The following is an 18386-nucleotide window of genomic DNA, read 5'->3' as shown; positions in this document are numbered from 1 at the left end:
AAGGCCACCGTTGGTGTATGTCTCACACAAGGCCACCGTTAGTGTATGTCTCTCACAAGGCCACCGTTGGTGTATGTCTCACACAAGGTGACCGTTGGTGTATGTCTCACACAAGGGGACCGTTGGTGTATATCTCACACAAGAGGACCGTTGGTGTATGTCTCACACAAGGGGACCGTTGGTGTATGTCTCGCACAAGGTGACCGTTGGTGTATGTCTCACACAAGGGGACCGTTGGTGTATATCTCACACAAGAGGACCGTTGGTGTATGTCTCACACAAGGGGACCGTTGGTGTATGTCTCACACAAGGGGGCCGTTGGTGTATATCTCACACAAGGCCACCGTTAATGTATGTCTCACACAAGGCCACCGTTGGTGTATGTCTCACACAAGGCCACCGTTAGTGTATGTCTCACACAAGGCCACCGTCGGTGTATGTCTCACACAAGGGGACCGTTGGTGTATGTCTCACACAAGGCCACCGTTGGTGTATGTCTAACACAAGGCGACCGTTGGTGTATGTCTCACACAAGGTGACCGTTGGTGTATGTCTCACACAAGGTGACCGTTGGTGTATGTCTCACACAAGATGACCGTTGGTGTAGGTCTCACACAAGGTGACCGTTGGTGTATGTCTCACACAAGGTGACCGTTGGTGTATGTCTCGCACAAGGTGACCGTTGGTGTATGTCTCACACAAGGGGACCGTTGGTGCATATCTCACACAAGGTGACCGTTGATGTATGTCTCACACAAGGGGACCGTTGGTGTATATCTCACACAAGAGGACCGTTGGTGTATGTCTCACACAAGGGGACCGTTGGTGTATGTCTCACACAAGGGGGCCGTTGGTGTATATCTCACACAAGGCCACCGTTAATGTATGTCTCACACAAGGCCACCGTTGGTGTATGTCTCACACAAGGCCACCGTTAGTGTATGTCTCACACAAGGCCACCGTCGGTGTATGTCTCACACAAGGGGACCGTTGGTGTATGTCTCACACAAGGCCACCGTTGGTGTATGTCTAACACAAGGCGACCGTTGGTGTATGTCTCACACAAGGTGACCGTTGGTGTATGTCTCACACAAGGTGACCGTTGGTGAATGTCTCACACAAGGTGACCGTTTGTGTAAGTCTCACACAAGGGGACCGTTGGTGTATGTCTCATACAAGGGGACCGTTAGTGTATGTCTCACACAAGGCCACCGTCGGTGTATGTCTCACACAAGGGGACCGTTGGTGTATGTCTCACACAAGGCCACCGTTGGTGTATGTCTCACACAAGGTGACCGTTGGTGTATGTCTCACACAAGGCCACCGTTGGTGTATGTCTCACACAAGGTGAATTTTGGTGTATGTCTCACACAAGGTGACTTGGTGTATGTCTCACACAAGGCCACCGTTGGTGTATGTCTCACACAAGGCGACCGTTAGTGTATGTCTCAAACAAGGGGACCGTTGGTGTATATCTCACACAAGGCCACCGTTGGTGTATGTCTCACACAAGGGGACCGTTGGTGTATGTCTCACACAAGGGGACCGTTGGGGTGTGCCTCACACAAGGTGACCATTTTTGTATGTCTCACACAAGGGGACCGTTGGTGTATGTCTCACACAAGGGGACCGTTGGTATATGTCTCACACAAGGGGACCATTAGTGTATGTCTCACACAAGGGGACCGTTGGGGTGTGTCTCACACAAGGGGACCGTTGGTGTATGTCACACACAAGGGGACTGTTGGTGTATGTCTCACACAAGGGGACCATTAGTGTATGTCTCACACAAAGCCACCGTTGGTGTATGTCTCACACAAGGGGACCGTTGGTGTATGTCTCACACAAGGGGACCATTGGTGTATGTCTCACACAAAGCCACCGTTGGTAAATGTCTCACACAAGGGGACCGTTGGTGTATGTCACACACAAGGCCACCGTTGGTGTATGTCTCACACAAGGTGACCGTTGGTGTATGTCTCACAAAAGGAGACCGTTGGTGTATATCTCACACAAATTGACCGTTGATGTATGTCCCACACAATGTGACGTTTGGTGTATGTCTCACACAAGGTGACCGTTAGTGTATGTCTCACACAAGGTACCCATTGGTGAATGTCTCACACAAGGGGACCGTTGGTGTATGTCTCACACAAGATGAGCGTAGGTGTATGTCTCACACAAGGTGACCGTTGGTGTATATCTCACACATGGTGACCGTTGGTGTATGTCTCACACAAGGTGACCGTTGGTGTAAGACTCACACAAGGGGACCGTTGGTGTATGTCTCACACAAGGGGACCGTTGGTGTATGTCTCACACAAGGGGACCGTTGGTGTATGTCTCACACAAGGGGACCGTTGGTGTATGTCACACACGAGGCCACCGTTGGTGTATGTCTCACACAAGGGGACCGTTGGTGAATGTCTCACACAAGGGGACCGTTGGAGTATGTCTCACACAAGGCCACCGTAGGTGTATGTCACACACAAGGCCACCGTTGGTGTATGTCTCACACAAGGTGACCGTTGGTGTATGTCTCACACAAGGTGACCGTTGGTGTATATCTCACATAAGGTGCCTGTTGGTGTATGTCTCACACAAGGCCACCGTTGGTGTATGTCACACACAAGGCCACAGTTGGTGTATGTCTCACACAAGGGGACCGTTGGTGTATGTCTCACACAAGGCCACCGTTGGTGTATGTCTCACACAAGGCCAAGGTTGGTGTATGTCTCACACAAGGTGACCGTTGGTGTATGTCTCACACAAGGGGACCGTTGGTGTAGATCTCACACAAGGTGACCGTTAATGTATGTCTCACACAAGGGGGCCGTTGGTGTATGTCTCACACAAGGTGACCGCTGGTGTATGTCTCACACAAGGGGACCGTTGGTGTATGTCTCACACAAGGTGACCGTTGGTGTATGTCTCACACAAGGTGACCGTTGGTGTATGTCTCACACAAGGTGACCGTTGGTGTATGTCTCACACAAGGTGACCGTTGGTGTATGTCTCACACAAGATGACTTTGGTGTAGGTCTCACACAAGGCCACCGGTAATGTATGTCTCACACAAGGCCACCGTTGGTGTATGTCTCACACAAGGCGACCGTTGGTGTATGTCTCACACAAGGTGACCGTTAATGTATGTCTCACACAAGGTGACCGTTGGTGTATGTCTCACACAAGGTGACCGTTGGTGTAAGTCTCACACAAGGGGACCGTTGGTGTATGTCTCACACAAGGGGACCGTTAGTGTATGTCTCACACAAGGCCACCGTCGGTGTATGTCTCACACAAGGCGACCGTTAGTGTATGTCTCAAACAAGGGGACCGTTGGTGTATATCTCACACAAGGCAACCGTTGGTGTATGTCTCACACAAGGGGACCGTTGGTGTATGTCTCACACAAGGGGACCGTTGGTGTATGTCTCACACAAGGGGACCATTAGTTTATGTCTCACACAAGGGGACCGTTGGGGTGTGTCTCACACAAGGGGACCGTTGGTGTATGTCACACACAAGGGGACTGTTGGTGTATGTCTCACACAAGGGGACCATTAGTGTATGTCTCACACAAAGCCACCGTTGGTGTATGTCTCACACAAGGGGACCGTTGGTGTATGTCTCACACAAGGGGACCGTTGGTGTATGTCTCACACAAAGCCACCGTTGGTAAATGTCTCACACAAGGGGACCGTTGGTGTATGTCACACACAAGGCCACCGTTGGTGTATGTCTCACACAAGGTGACCGGTGGTGTATGTCTCACACAAGGAGACCGTTGGTGTATATCTCACACAAATTGACCGTTGATGTATGTCCCACACAATGTGACGTTTGGTGTATGTCTCACACAAGGTGACCGTTAGTGTATGTCTCACACAATGTACCCATTGGTGAATGTCTCACACAAGGGGACCGTTGGTGTATGTCTCACACAAGATGAGCGTAGGTGTATGTCTCACACAAGGTGACCGTTGGTGTATATCTCACACATGGTGACCGTTGGTGTATGTCTCACACAAGGTGACCGTTGGTGTAAGACTCACACAAGGGGACCGTTGGTGTATGTCTCACACAAGGGGACCGTTGGTGTATGTCTCACACAAGGGGACCGTTGGTGTATGTCTCACACAAGGGGACCGTTGGTGTATGTCACACACGAGGCCACCGTTGGTGTATGTCTCACACAAGGGGACCGTTGGTGTATGTCTCACACAAGGGGACCGTTGGAGTATGTCTCACACAAGGCCACCGTAGGTGTATGTCACACACAAGGCCACCGTTGGTGTATGTCTCACACAAGGTGACCGTTGGTGTATGTCTCACACAAGGTGACCGTTGGTGTATATCTCACATAAGGTGCCTGTTGGTGTATGTCTCACACAAGGCCACCGTTGGTGTATGTCACACACAAGGCCACAGTTGGTGTATGTCTCACACAAGGGGACCGTTGGTGTATGTCTCACACAAGGCCACCGTTGGTGTATGTCTCACACAAGGCCAAGGTTGGTGTATGTCTCACACAAGGTGACCGTTGGTGTATGTCTCACACAAGGGGACCGTTGGTGTAGATCTCACACAAGGTGACCGTTAATGTGTGTCTCACACAAGGCCACCGTTGGTGTATGTCTCACACAAGGCCACCGTTAGTGTATGTCTCTCACAAGGCCACCGTTGGTGTATGTCTCACACAAGCTGACCGTTGGTGTATGTCTCACACAAGGGGACCGTTGGTGTATATCTCACACAAGAGGACCGTTGGTGTATGTCTCACACAAGGGGACCGTTGGTGTATGTCTCACACAAGGGGGCCGTTGGTGTATGTCTCACACAAGGTGACCGCTGGTGTATGTCTCACACAAGGGGACCGTTGGTGTATGTCTCACACAAGGTGTTCGTTGGTGTATGTCTCACACAAGGTGACCGTTGGTGTATGTCTCACACAAGGTGACCGTTGGTGTATGTCTCACACAAGGTGACCGTTGGTGTATGTCTCACACAAGATGACTTTGGTGTAGGTCTCACACAAGGCCACCGGTAATGTATGTCTCACACAAGGCCACCGTTGGTGTATGTCTCACACAAGGCGACCGTTGGTGTATGTCTCACACAAGGTGACTGTTAATGTATGTCTCACACAAGGTGACCGTTGGTGTATGTCTCACACAAGGTGACCGTTGGTGTAAGTCTCACACAAGGGGACCGTTGGTGTATGTCTCACACAAGGGGACCGTTAGTGTATGTCTCACACAAGGCCACCGTCGGTGTATGTCTCACACAAGGGGACCGTTGGTGTATGTCTCACACAAGGCCACCGTTGGTGTATGTCTCACACAAGGTGACCGTTGGTGTATGTCTCACACAAGGCCACCGTTGGTGTATGTCTCACACAAGGTGACTTTTGGTGTATGTCTCACACAAGGTGACTTTTGGTGTATGTCTCACACAAGGCCACCGTTGGTGTATGTCTCACACAAGGCGACCGTTAGTGTATGTCTCAAACAAGGGGACCGTTGGTGTATATCTCACACAAGGACACCGTTAATGTATGTCTCACACAAGGGGACCGTTGGTGTATGTCTCACACAAGGGGACCGTTGGGGTATGCCTCACACAAGGTGACCGTTGGTGTATGTCTGACACAAGGGGACCGTTGGTGTATGTCTCACACAAGGGGACCGTTGGTGTATGTCTCACACAAGGGGACCATTAGTGTATGTCTCACACAAGGGGACCGTTGGGGTGTGTCTCACACAAGGGGACCGTTGGTGTATGTCACACACAAGGGGACTGTTGGTGTATGTCTCACACAAGGGGACCATTAGTGTATGTCTCACACAAAGCCACCGTTGGTGTATGTCTCACACAAGGGGACCGTTGGTGTATGTCTCACACAAGGGGACCATTGGTGTATGTCTCACACAAAGCCACCGTTGGTAAATGTCTCACACAAGGGGACCGTTGGTGTATGTCACACACAAGGCCACCGTTGGTGTATGTCTCACACAAGGTGACCGTTGGTGTATGTCTCACACAAGGAGACCGTTGGTGTATATCTCACACAAATTGACCGTTGATGTATGTCCCACACAATGTGACGTTTGGTGTATGTCTCACACAAGGTGACCGTTAGTGTATGTCTCACACAAGGTACCCATTGGTGAATGTCTCACACAAGGGGACCGTTGGTGTATGTCTCACACAAGATGAGCGTAGGTGTATGTCTCACACAAGGTGACCGTTGGTGTATATCTCACACATGGTGACCGTTGGTGTATGTCTCACACAAGGTGACCGTTGGTGTAAGACTCACACAAGGGGACCGTTGGTGTATGTCTCACACAAGGGGACCGTTGGTGTATGTCTCACACAAGGGGACCGTTGGTGTATGTCTCACACAAGGGGACCGTTGGTGTATGTCACACACGAGGCCACCGTTGGTGTATGTCTCACACAAGGGGACCGTTGGTGTATGTCTCACACAAGGGGACCGTTGGAGTATGTCTCACACAAGGCCACCGTAGGTGTATGTCACACACAAGGCCACCGTTGGTGTATGTCTCACACAAGGTGACCGTTGGTGTATGTCTCACATAAGGTGCCTGTTGGTGTATGTCTCACACAAGGCCACCGTTGGTGTATGTCACACACAAGGCCACAGTTGGTGTATGTCTCACACAAGGGGACCGTTGGTGTATGTCTCACACAAGGCCACCGTTGGTGTATGTCTCACACAAGGCCAAGGTTGGTGTATGTCTCACACAAGGTGACCGTTGGTGTATGTCTCACACAAGGGGACCGTTGGTGTAGATCTCACACAAGGTGACCGTTAATGTATGTCTCACACAAGGCCACCGTTGGTGTATGTCTCACACAAGGCCACCGTTAGTGTATGTCTCTCACAAGGCCACCGTTGGTGTATGTCTCACACAAGGTGACCGTTGGTGTATGTCTCACACAAGGGGACCGTTGGTGTATATCTCACACAAGAGGACCGTTGGTGTATGTCTCACACAAGGGGACCGTTGGTGTATGTCTCACACAAGGGGGCCGTTGGTGTATGTCTCACACAAGGTGACCGCTGGTGTATGTCTCACACAAGGGGACCGTTGGTGTATGTCTCACACAAGGTGTTCGTTGGTGTATGTCTCACACAAGGTGACCGTTGGTGTATGTCTCACACAAGGTGACCGTTGGTGTATGTCTCACACAAGGTGACCGTTGGTGTATGTCTCACACAAGATGACTTTGGTGTAGGTCTCACACAAGGCCACCGGTAATGTATGTCTCACACAAGGCCACCGTTGGTGTATGTCTCACACAAGGCGACCGTTGGTGTATGTCTCACACAAGGTGACCGTTAATGTATGTCCCACACAAGGTGACCGTTGGTGTATGTCTCACACAAGGTGACCGTTGTTGTAAGTCTCACACAAGGGGACCGTTGGTGTATGTCTCACACAAGGGGACCGTTAGTGTATGTCTCACACAAGGCCACCGTCGGTGTATGTCTCACACAAGAGGACCGTTGGTGTATGTCTCACACAAGGCCACCGTTGGTGTATGTCTCACACAAGGTGACCGTTGGTGTATGTCTCACACAAGGCCACCGTTGGTGTATGTCTCACACAAGGTGACTTTTGGTGTATGTCTCACACAAGGTGACTTTTGGTGTATGTCTCACACAAGGCCACCGTTGGTGTATGTCTCACACAAGGCGACCGTTAGTGTATGTCTCAAACAAGGGGACCGTTGGTGTATATCTCACACAAGGACACCGTTGGTGTATGTCTCACACAAGGGGACCGTTGGTGTATGTCTCACTCAAGGGGACCGTTGGGGTATGCCTCACACAAGGTGACCGTTGGTGTATGTCTCACACAAGGGGACCGTTGGTGTATGTCTCACACAAGGGGACCGTTGGTGTATGTCTCACACAAGGGGACCATTAGTGTATGTCTCACACAAGGGGACCGTTGGGGTGTGTCTCACACAAGGGGACCGTTGGTGTATGTCACACACAAGGGGACTGTTGGTGTATGTCTCACACAAGGGGACCATTAGTGTATGTCTCACACAAAGCCACCGTTGGTGTATGTCTCACACAAGGGGACCGTTGGTGTATGTCTCACACAAGGGGACCGTTGGTGTATGTCTCACACAAGGGGACCGTTGGTGTATGTCACACACGAGGCCACCGTTGGTGTATGTCTCACACAAGGGGACCGTTGGTGTATGTCTCACACAAGGGGACCGTTGGAGTATGTCTCACACAAGGCCACCGTAGGTGTATGTCACACACAAGGCCACCGTTGGTGTATGTCTCACACAAGGTGACCGTTGGTGTATGTCTCACATAAGGTGCCTGTTGGTGTATGTCTCACACAAGGCCACCGTTGGTGTATGTCACACACAAGGCCACAGTTGGTGTATGTCTCACACAAGGGGACCGTTGGTGTATGTCTCACACAAGGCCACCGTTGGTGTATGTCTCACACAAGGCCAAGGTTGGTGTATGTCTCACACAAGGTGACCGTTGGTGTATGTCTCACACAAGGGGACCGTTGGTGTAGATCTCACACAAGGTGACCGTTAATGTATGTCTCACACAAGGCCACCGTTGGTGTATGTCTCACACAAGGCCACCGTTAGTGTATGTCTCTCACAAGGCCACCGTTGGTGTATGTCTCACACAAGGTGACCGTTGGTGTATGTCTCACACAAGGGGACCGTTGGTGTATATCTCACACAAGAGGACCGTTGGTGTATGTCTCACACAAGGGGACCGTTGGTGTATGTCTCACACAAGGGGGCCGTTGGTGTATGTCTCACACAAGGTGACCGCTGGTGTATGTCTCACACAAGGGGACCGTTGGTGTATGTCTCACACAAGGTGTTCGTTGGTGTATGTCTCACACAAGGTGACCGTTGGTGTATGTCTCACACAAGGTGACCGTTGGTGTATGTCTCACACAAGGTGACCGTTGGTGTATGTCTCACACAAGATGACTTTGGTGTAGGTCTCACACAAGGCCACCGGTAATGTATGTCTCACACAAGGCCACCGTTGGTGTATGTCTCACACAAGGCGACCGTTGGTGTATGTCTCACACAAGGTGACCGTTAATGTATGTCTCACACAAGGTGACCGTTGGTGTATGTCTCACACAAGGTGACCGTTGGTGTAAGTCTCACACAAGGGGACCGTTGGTGTATGTCTCACACAAGGGGACCGTTAGTGTATGTCTCACACAAGGCCACCGTCGGTGTATGTCTCACACAAGGGGACCGTTGGTGTATGTCTCACACAAGGCCACCGTTGGTGTATGTCTCACACAAGGTGACCGTTGGTGTATGTCTCACACAAGGCCACCGTTGGTGTATGTCTCACACAAGGTGACTTTTGGTGTATGTCTCACACAAGGTGACTTTTGGTGTATGTCTCACACAAGGCCACCGTTGGTGTATGTCTCACACAAGGCGACCGTTAGTGTATGTCTCAAACAAGGGGACCGTTGGTGTATATCTCACACAAGGACACCGTTGGTGTATGTCTCACACAAGGGGACCGTTGGTGTATGTCTCACACAAGGGGACCGTTGGGGTATGCCTCACACAAGGTGACCGTTGGTGTATGTCTCACACAAGGGGACCGTTGGTGTATGTCTCACACAAGGGGACCGTTGGTGTATGTCTCACACAAGGGGACCATTAGTGTATGTCTCACACAAGGGGACCGTTGGTGTATGTCTCACACAAGGGGACCGTTGGTGTATGTCTCACACAAGGGGACCATTAGTGTATGTCTCACACAAGGGGACCGTTGGGGTGTGTCTCACACAAGGGGACCGTTGGTGTATGTCACACACAAGGGGACTGTTGGTGTATGTCTCACACAAGGGGACCATTAGTGTATGTCTCACACAAAGCCACCGTTGGTGTATGTCTCACACAAGGGGACCGTTGGTGTATGTCTCACACAAGGGGACCATTGGTGTATGTCTCACACAAAGCCACCGTTGGAAAATGTCTCACACAAGGGGACCGTTGGTGTATGTCACACACAAGGCCACCGTTGGTGTATGTCTCACACAAGGTGACCGTTGGTGTATGTCTCACACAAGGAGACCGTTGGTGTATATCTCACACAAATTGACCGTTGATGTATGTCCCACACAATGTGACGTTTGGTGTATGTCTCACACAAGGTGACCGTTAGTGTATGTCTCACACAAGGTGACCGTTAGTGTATGTCTCACACAAGGTACCCATTGGTGAATGTCTCACACAAGGGGACCGTTGGTGTATGTCTCACACAAGATGAGCGTAGGTGTATGTCTCACACAAGGTGACCGTTGGTGTATATCTCACACATGGTGACCGTTGGTGTATGTCTCACACAAGGTGACCGTTGGTGTAAGACTCACACAAGGGGACCGTTGGTGTATGTCTCACACAAGGGGACCGTTGGTGTATGTCTCACACAAGGGGACCGTTGGTGTATGTCTCACACAAGGGGACCGTTGGTGTATGTCACACACGAGGCCACCGTTGGTGTATGTCTCACACAAGGGGACCGTTGGTGTATGTCTCACACAAGGGGACCGTTGGAGTATGTCTCACACAAGGCCACCGTAGGTGTATGTCACACACAAGGCCACCGTTGGTGTATGTCTCACACAAGGTGACCGCTGGTGTATGTCTCACATAAGGTGCCTGTTGGTATATGTCTCACACAAGGCCACCGTTGGTGTATGTCACACACAAGGCCACAGTTGGTGTATGTCTCACACAAGGGGACCGTTGGTGTATGTCTCACACAAGGCCACCGTTGGTGTATGTCTCACACAAGGCCAAGGTTGGTGTATGTCTCACACAAGGTGACCGTTGGTGTATGTCTCACACAAGGGGACCGTTGGTGTAGATCTCACACAAGGTGACCGTTAATGTATGTCTCACACAAGGCCACCGTTGGTGTATGTCTCACACAAGGCCACCGTTAGTGTATGTCTCTCACAAGGCCACCGTTGGTGTATGTCTCACACAAGGTGACAGTTGGTGTATGTCTCACACAAGGGGACCGTTGGTGTATATCTCACACAAGAGGACCGTTGGTGTATGTCTCACACAAGGGGACCGTTGGTGTATGTCTCACACAAGGGGGCCGTTGGTGTATGTCTCACACAAGGTGACCGCTGGTGTATGTCTCACACAAGGGGACCGTTGGTGTATGTCTCACACAAGGTGTTCGTTGGTGTATGTCTCACACAAGGTGACCGTTGGTGTATGTCTCACACAAGGTGACCGTTGGTGTATGTCTCACACAAGGTGACCGTTGGTGTATGTCTCACACAAGATGACTTTGGTGTAGGTCTCACACAAGGCCACCGGTAATGTATGTCTCACACAAGGCCACCGTTGGTGTATGTCTCACACAAGGCGACCGTTGGTGTATGTCTCACACAAGGTGACCGTTAATGTATGTCTCACACAAGGTGACCGTTGGTGTATGTCTCACACAAGGTGACCGTTGGTGTAAGTCTCACACAAGGGGACCGTTGGTGTATGTCTCACACAAGGGGACCGTTAGTGTATGTCTCACACAAGGCCACCGTCGGTGTATGTCTCACACAAGGGGACCGTTGGTGTATGTCTCACACAAGGCCACCGTTGGTGTATGTCTCACACAAGGTGACCGTTGGTGTATGTCTCACACAAGGCCACCGTTGGTGTATGTCTCACACAAGGTGACTTTTGGTGTATGTCTCACACAAGGTGACTTTTGGTGTATGTCTCACACAAGGCCACCGTTGGTGTATGTCTCACACAAGGCGACCGTTAGTGTATGTCTCAAACAAGGGGACCGTTGGTGTATATCTCACACAAGGACACCGTTGGTGTATGTCTCACACAAGGGGACCGTTGGTGTATGTCTCACACAAGGGGACCGTTGGGGTATGCCTCACACAAGGTGACCGTTGGTGTATGTCTCACACAAGGGGACCGTTGGTGTATGTCTCACACAAGGGGACCGTTGGTGTATGTCTCACACAAGGGGACCATTAGTGTATGTCTCACACAAGGGGACCGTTGGTGTATGTCTCACACAAGGGGACCGTTGGTGTATGTCTCACACAAGGGGACCATTAGTGTATGTCTCACACAAGGGGACCGTTGGGGTGTGTCTCACACAAGGGGACCGTTGGTGTATGTCACACACAAGGGGACTGTTGGTGTATGTCTCACACAAGGGGACCATTAGTGTATGTCTCACACAAAGCCACCGTTGGTGTATGTCTCACACAAGGGGACCGTTGGTGTATGTCTCACACAAGGGGACCATTGGTGTATGTCTCACACAAAGCCACCGTTGGTAAATGTCTCACACAAGGGGACCGTTGGTGTATGTCACACACAAGGCCACCGTTGGTGTATGTCTCACACAAGGTGACCGTTGGTGTATGTCTCACACAAGGAGACCGTTGGTGTATATCTCACACAAATTGACCGTTGATGTATGTCCCACACAATGTGACGTTTGGTGTATGTCTCACACAAGGTGACCGTTAGTGTATGTCTCACACAAGGTACCCATTGGTGAATGTCTCACACAAGGGGACCGTTGGTGTATGTCTCACACAAGATGAGCGTAGGTGTATGTCTCACACAAGGTGACCGTTGGTGTATATCTCACACATGGTGACCGTTGGTGTATGTCTCACACAAGGTGACCGTTGGTGTAAGACTCACACAAGGGGACCGTTGGTGTATGTCTCACACAAGGGGACCGTTGGTGTATGTCTCACACAAGGGGACCGTTGGTGTATGTCTCACACAAGGGGACCGTTGGTGTATGTCACACACGAGGCCACCGTTGGTGTATGTCTCACACAAGGGGACCGTTGGTGTATGTCTCACACAAGGGGACCGTTGGAGTATGTCTCACACAAGGCCACCGTAGGTGTATGTCACACACAAGGCCACCGTTGGTGTATGTCTCACACAAGGTGACCGTTGGTGTATGTCTCACATAAGGTGCCTGTTGGTATATGTCTCACACAAGGCCACCGTTGGTGTATGTCACACACAAGGCCACAGTTGGTGTATGTCTCACACAAGGGGACCGTTGGTGTATGTCTCACACAAGGCCACCGTTGGTGTATGTCTCACACAAGGCCAAAGTTGGTGTATGTCTCACACAAGGTGACCGTTGGTGTATGTCTCACACAAGGGGACCGTTGGTGTAGATCTCACACAAGGTGACCGTTAATGTATGTCTCACACAAGGCCACCGTTGGTGTATGTCTCACACAAGGCCACCGTTAGTGTATGTCTCTCACAAGGCCACCGTTGGTGTATGTCTCACACAAGGTGACAGTTGGTGTATGTCTCACACAAGGGGACCGTTGGTGTATATCTCACACAAGAGGACCGTTGGTGTATGTCTCACACAAGGGGACCGTTGGTGTATGTCTCACACAAGGGGGCCGTTGGTGTATGTCTCACACAAGGTGACCGCTGGTGTATGTCTCACACAAGGGGACCGTTGGTGTATGTCTCACACAAGGTGTTCGTTGGTGTATGTCTCTCACAAGGTGACCGTTGGTGTATGTCTCACACAAGGTGACCGTTGGTGTATGTCTCACACAAGGTGACCGTTGGTGTATGTCTCACACAAGATGACTTTGGTGTAGGTCTCATACAAGGCCACCGGTAATGTATGTCTCACACAAGGCCACCGTTGGTGTATGTCTCACACAAGGCGACCGTTGGTGTATGTCTCACACAAGGTGACCGTTAATGTATGTCTCACACAAGGTGGCCGTTGGTGTATGTCTCACACAAGGTGACCGTTGGTGTAAGTCTCACACAAGGGGACCGTTGGTGTATGTCTCACACAAGGGGACCGTTAGTGTATGTCTCACACAAGGCCACCGTCGGTGTATGTCTCACACAAGGGGACCGTTGGTGTATGTCTCACACAAGGCCACCGTTGGTGTATGTCTCACACAAGGTGACCGTTGGTGTATGTCTCACACAAGGCCACCGTTGGTGTATGTCTCACACAAGGTGACTTTTGGTGTATGTCTCACACAAGGTGACTTTTGGTGTATGTCTCACACAAGGCCACCGTTGGTGTATGTCTCACACAAGGCGACCGTTAGTGTATGTCTCAAACAAGGGGACCGTTGGTGTATATCTCACACAAGGACACCGTTGGTGTATGTCTCACACAAGGGGACCGTTGGTGTATGTCTCACACAAGGGGACCGTTGGGGTATGCCTCACACAAGGTGACCGTTGGTGTATGTCTCACACAAGGGGACCGTTGGTGTATGTCTCACACAAGGGGACCGTTGGTGTATGTCTCACACAAGGGGACCATTATTGTATGTCTCACACAAGGGGACCGTTGGGGTGTGTCTCACACAAGGGGACCGTTGGTGTATGTCACACACAAGGGGACTGTTGGTGTATGTCTCACACAAGGGGACCATTAGTGTATGTCTCACACAAAGCCACCGTTGGTGTATGTCTCACACAAGGGGACCGTTGGTGTATGTCTCACACAAGGGGACCATTGGTGTATGTCTCACACAAAGCCACCGTTGGTAAATGTCTCACACAAGGGGACCGTTGGTGTATGTCACACACAAGGCCACCGTTGGTGTATGTCTCACACAAGGTGACCGTTTGTGTATGTCTCACACAAGGAGACCGTTGGTGTATATCTCACACAAATTGACCGTTGATGTATGTCCCACACAATGTGACGTTTGGTGTATGTCTCACACAAGGTGACCGTTAGTGTATGTCTCACACAAGGTACCCATTGGTGAATGTCTCACACAAGGGGACCGTTGGTGTATGTCTCACACAAGATGAGCGTAGGTGTATGTCTCACACAAGGTGACCGTTGGTGTATATCTCACACATGGTGACCGTTGGTGTATGTCTCACACAAGGTGACCGTTGGTGTAAGACTCACACAAGGGGACCGTTGGTGTATGTCTCACACAAGGGGACCGTTGGTGTATGTCTCACACAAGGGGACCGTTGGTGTATGTCTCACACAAGGGGACCGTTGGTGTATGTCACACACGAGGCCACCGTTGGTGTATGTCTCACACAAGGGGACCGTTGGTGTATGTCTCACACAAGGGGACCGTTGGAGTATGTCTCACACAAGGCCACCGTAGGTGTATGTCACACACAAGGCCACCGTTGGTGTATGTCTCACACAAGGTGACCGTTGGTGTATGTCTCACACAAGGTGACCGTTGGTGTATATCTCACATAAGGTGCCTGTTGGTGTATGTCTCACACAAGGCCACCGTTGGTGTATGTCACACACAAGGCCACAGTTCGTGTATGTCTCACACAAGGGGACCGTTGGTGTATGTCTCACACAAGGCCACCGTTGGTGTATGTCTCACACAAGGCCAAGGTTGGTGTATGTCTCACACAAGGTGACCGTTGGTGTATGTCTCACACAAGGTGACCGTTGGTGTATGTCTCACACAAGGTGACCGTTGGTGTATGTCTCACACAAGGCCACCGTTGGTGTATGTCTCACACAAGGGGACCGTTGGTGTATGTCTCACACAAGGGGACCGTTGGTGTATGTCTCACACAAGGGGACTGTTGGTGTATGTCTCACACAAGGGGACCATTAGTGTATGTCTCACACAAAGCCACCGTTGGTGTATGTCTCACACAAGGGGACCGTTGGTGTATTTCACACACAAGGCCACCGTTGGTGTATGTCTCACACAAGGTGACCGTTGGTGTATGTCTCACACAAGGAGACCGTTGGTGTATTTCACACACAAGGTGACCGTTGATGTATGTCTCACACAAGGTGACCGTTGATGTATGTCTCACACAAGGGGATCATTGGTGTATGTCTCACACAAGGCCACCGTTGGTGTATGTCTCACACTAGGTGACCGTTGGTGTATGTCTCACACAAGGTGACCATTGGTGAATGTCTCACACAAGGGGACCGTTAGTGTATGTCTCACACAAGGTGAGCGTTGGTATATGTCTCACACAAGGTGACCGTTGGTGTATGTCTCACACAAGGTGAACGTTGGTGTATGTTTCACACAAGGTGACCGTTGGTGTATGACTCACACAAGGTGACCGTTGGTGTATGTCTCACACAAGGCGACCGTTGGGGTATGTCTCACACAAAGCCACCGTTGGTGTATGTCTTACAAAAGGTGACCGTTGGTGTATGTCTCACACAAGGGGACCGTTGGTGTATGTCTCACACAAGGTGACCGTTGGTGTATGTCTCACACAAGGTGACCGTTGGGGTATGTCTCACACAAGGCCACCGTTTGTGTATGTCTCACACAAGGTGACTTTTGGTGTATGTCTCACACAAGGCCACCGTTGGTGTATGTCTCACACAAGGCGACCGTTAGTGTATGTCTCACACAAGGGGACCGTTGGTGTATGTCTCACACAATGCCACCGTTGGAGTATGTCTCACACAAGGGGACCGTTGGTGTATGTCTCACACAAGGGGACCGTTGGGGTATGCCTCACACAAGGGGACCGTTAGTGTATGTCTCACACAAGGGGACCTTTGGGGTGTGTCTCACACAAGGCCACCGTTGGTGTATGTCTCACACAAAGGGACCGTTGGGTTATGTCTCACACAACGGGACCGTTGGTGTATGTCTCACACAAGGCCACCGCTGGTGTATGTCTCACACAAGGTGACCGTTAGTGTATTTCTCACACAAGGGGACCGTTGGTGTATGTCTCACACAAGGGGACCGTTGGTGTATGTCTCACACAAGGGGGCCGTTGGTGTATGTCTCACACAAGGGGACCGTTGGTGTATGTCTCACACAAGGGGACCGTTGGTGTATGCCTCACACAAGGGGACCGTTGGAGTATATCTCACACAAGGACTCCGTTGGTGTATGTCACACACAAGGCCACCGTTGGTGTATGTCTCACACAAGGTGACCGTTGGTGTATATCTCACATAGGGTGACCGTTGGTGTATGTCTCACACAAGGCCACCGTTGGTGTATGTCCCACACAAGGCCACCGTTGCTGTATGTCTCACACAAGGCCACCGTTGGTGTATGTCTCACACAAAATGACCGTTGGTGTATGTTTTACACAAGGTGACCGTTGGTGTATGTCTCACACAAGGTGACCGTTGGTGTATGTTTTACACAAGAAGACCGTTGATGTATGTCTCACACAAGGTGACCGTTGGTGTATGTCTCACACAAGGGGATCATTGGGGTGTGTCTCACACAAGACCACCGTTGGTGTATGTCTCACACAAGGTGACCGTTGGTGTATGTCTCACACAAGGTGACCATTGGTGAATGTCTCACACAAGGGGACCGTTGGTGTATGTCTCACACAAGGTGAGCGTTGGTGTATGTCTCACACAGGGTGACCGTTGGTGTATGTCTCACACAAGGTGACATTTGGTGTATGTCTCACACAAGTTGACCGTTGGTGTATGTCTCACACAAGGTGACCGTTGGTGTATGTCTCACACAAGGCGACCGTTGGGGTATGTCTCACACAAAGCCACCGTTGGTGTATGTCTCACAAAAGGTGATAGTTGGTGTATGTCTCACACAAGGTGACGGTTGGTGTATTTCTCACACAAGGCCACCGTTGGTGTATGTCTCACACAAGGCCACCGTTGGTGTATGACTCACACAAGGGGACCGTCGGTGTTTGTCTCACACAAGGGGACCGTCGGTGTATGTCTCACACAAGGGGACCGTTGGTGTATGTTTCACACAAGGGGACCATTAGTGTATGTCTCACACAAGGTCACCTTTGGTGTATATCTCACACAAGGGGACCGTTGGTGTATGTCTCACACAAGGGGACCGTTGGTGTATGTCTCACACAAGGGGACCGTTGGTGTATGTCTCACACAAGGTGACCGTTGGGGTATGTCTCACACAAGGCCACCGTTGGCGAATGTCTCACACAAGGGGACCGTTGGTGTATGTCTCACACAAGGGGACCGTTGGTGTATGTCTCACACAAGGTGACCGTTGGTGTATGTCTCACACAAGGTGACCGTTGGGGTATGTCTCACACAAGGCCACCGTTTGTGTATGTCTCACACAAGGTGACTTTTGGTGTATGTCTCACACAAGGCCACCGTTGGTGTATGTCTCACACAAGGCGACCGTTAGTGTATGTCTCACAAAAGGGGACCGTTGGTGTATGTCTCACACAAGGCCACCGTTGGAGTATGTCTCACACAAGGGGACCGTTGGTGTATGTCTCACACAAGGGGACCGTTGGGGTATGCCTCACACAAGGGGACCGTTAGTGTATGTCTCACACAAGGGGACCTTTGGGGTGTGTCTCCA

The sequence above is a fragment of the Procambarus clarkii genome, chromosome 78, assembly GCF_040958095.1.
Source record: "Procambarus clarkii isolate CNS0578487 chromosome 78, FALCON_Pclarkii_2.0, whole genome shotgun sequence".
NCBI classification, from domain to species: domain Eukaryota; kingdom Metazoa; phylum Arthropoda; class Malacostraca; order Decapoda; family Cambaridae; genus Procambarus; species Procambarus clarkii.
Note: the sequence above shows the minus strand (reverse complement) of the source record.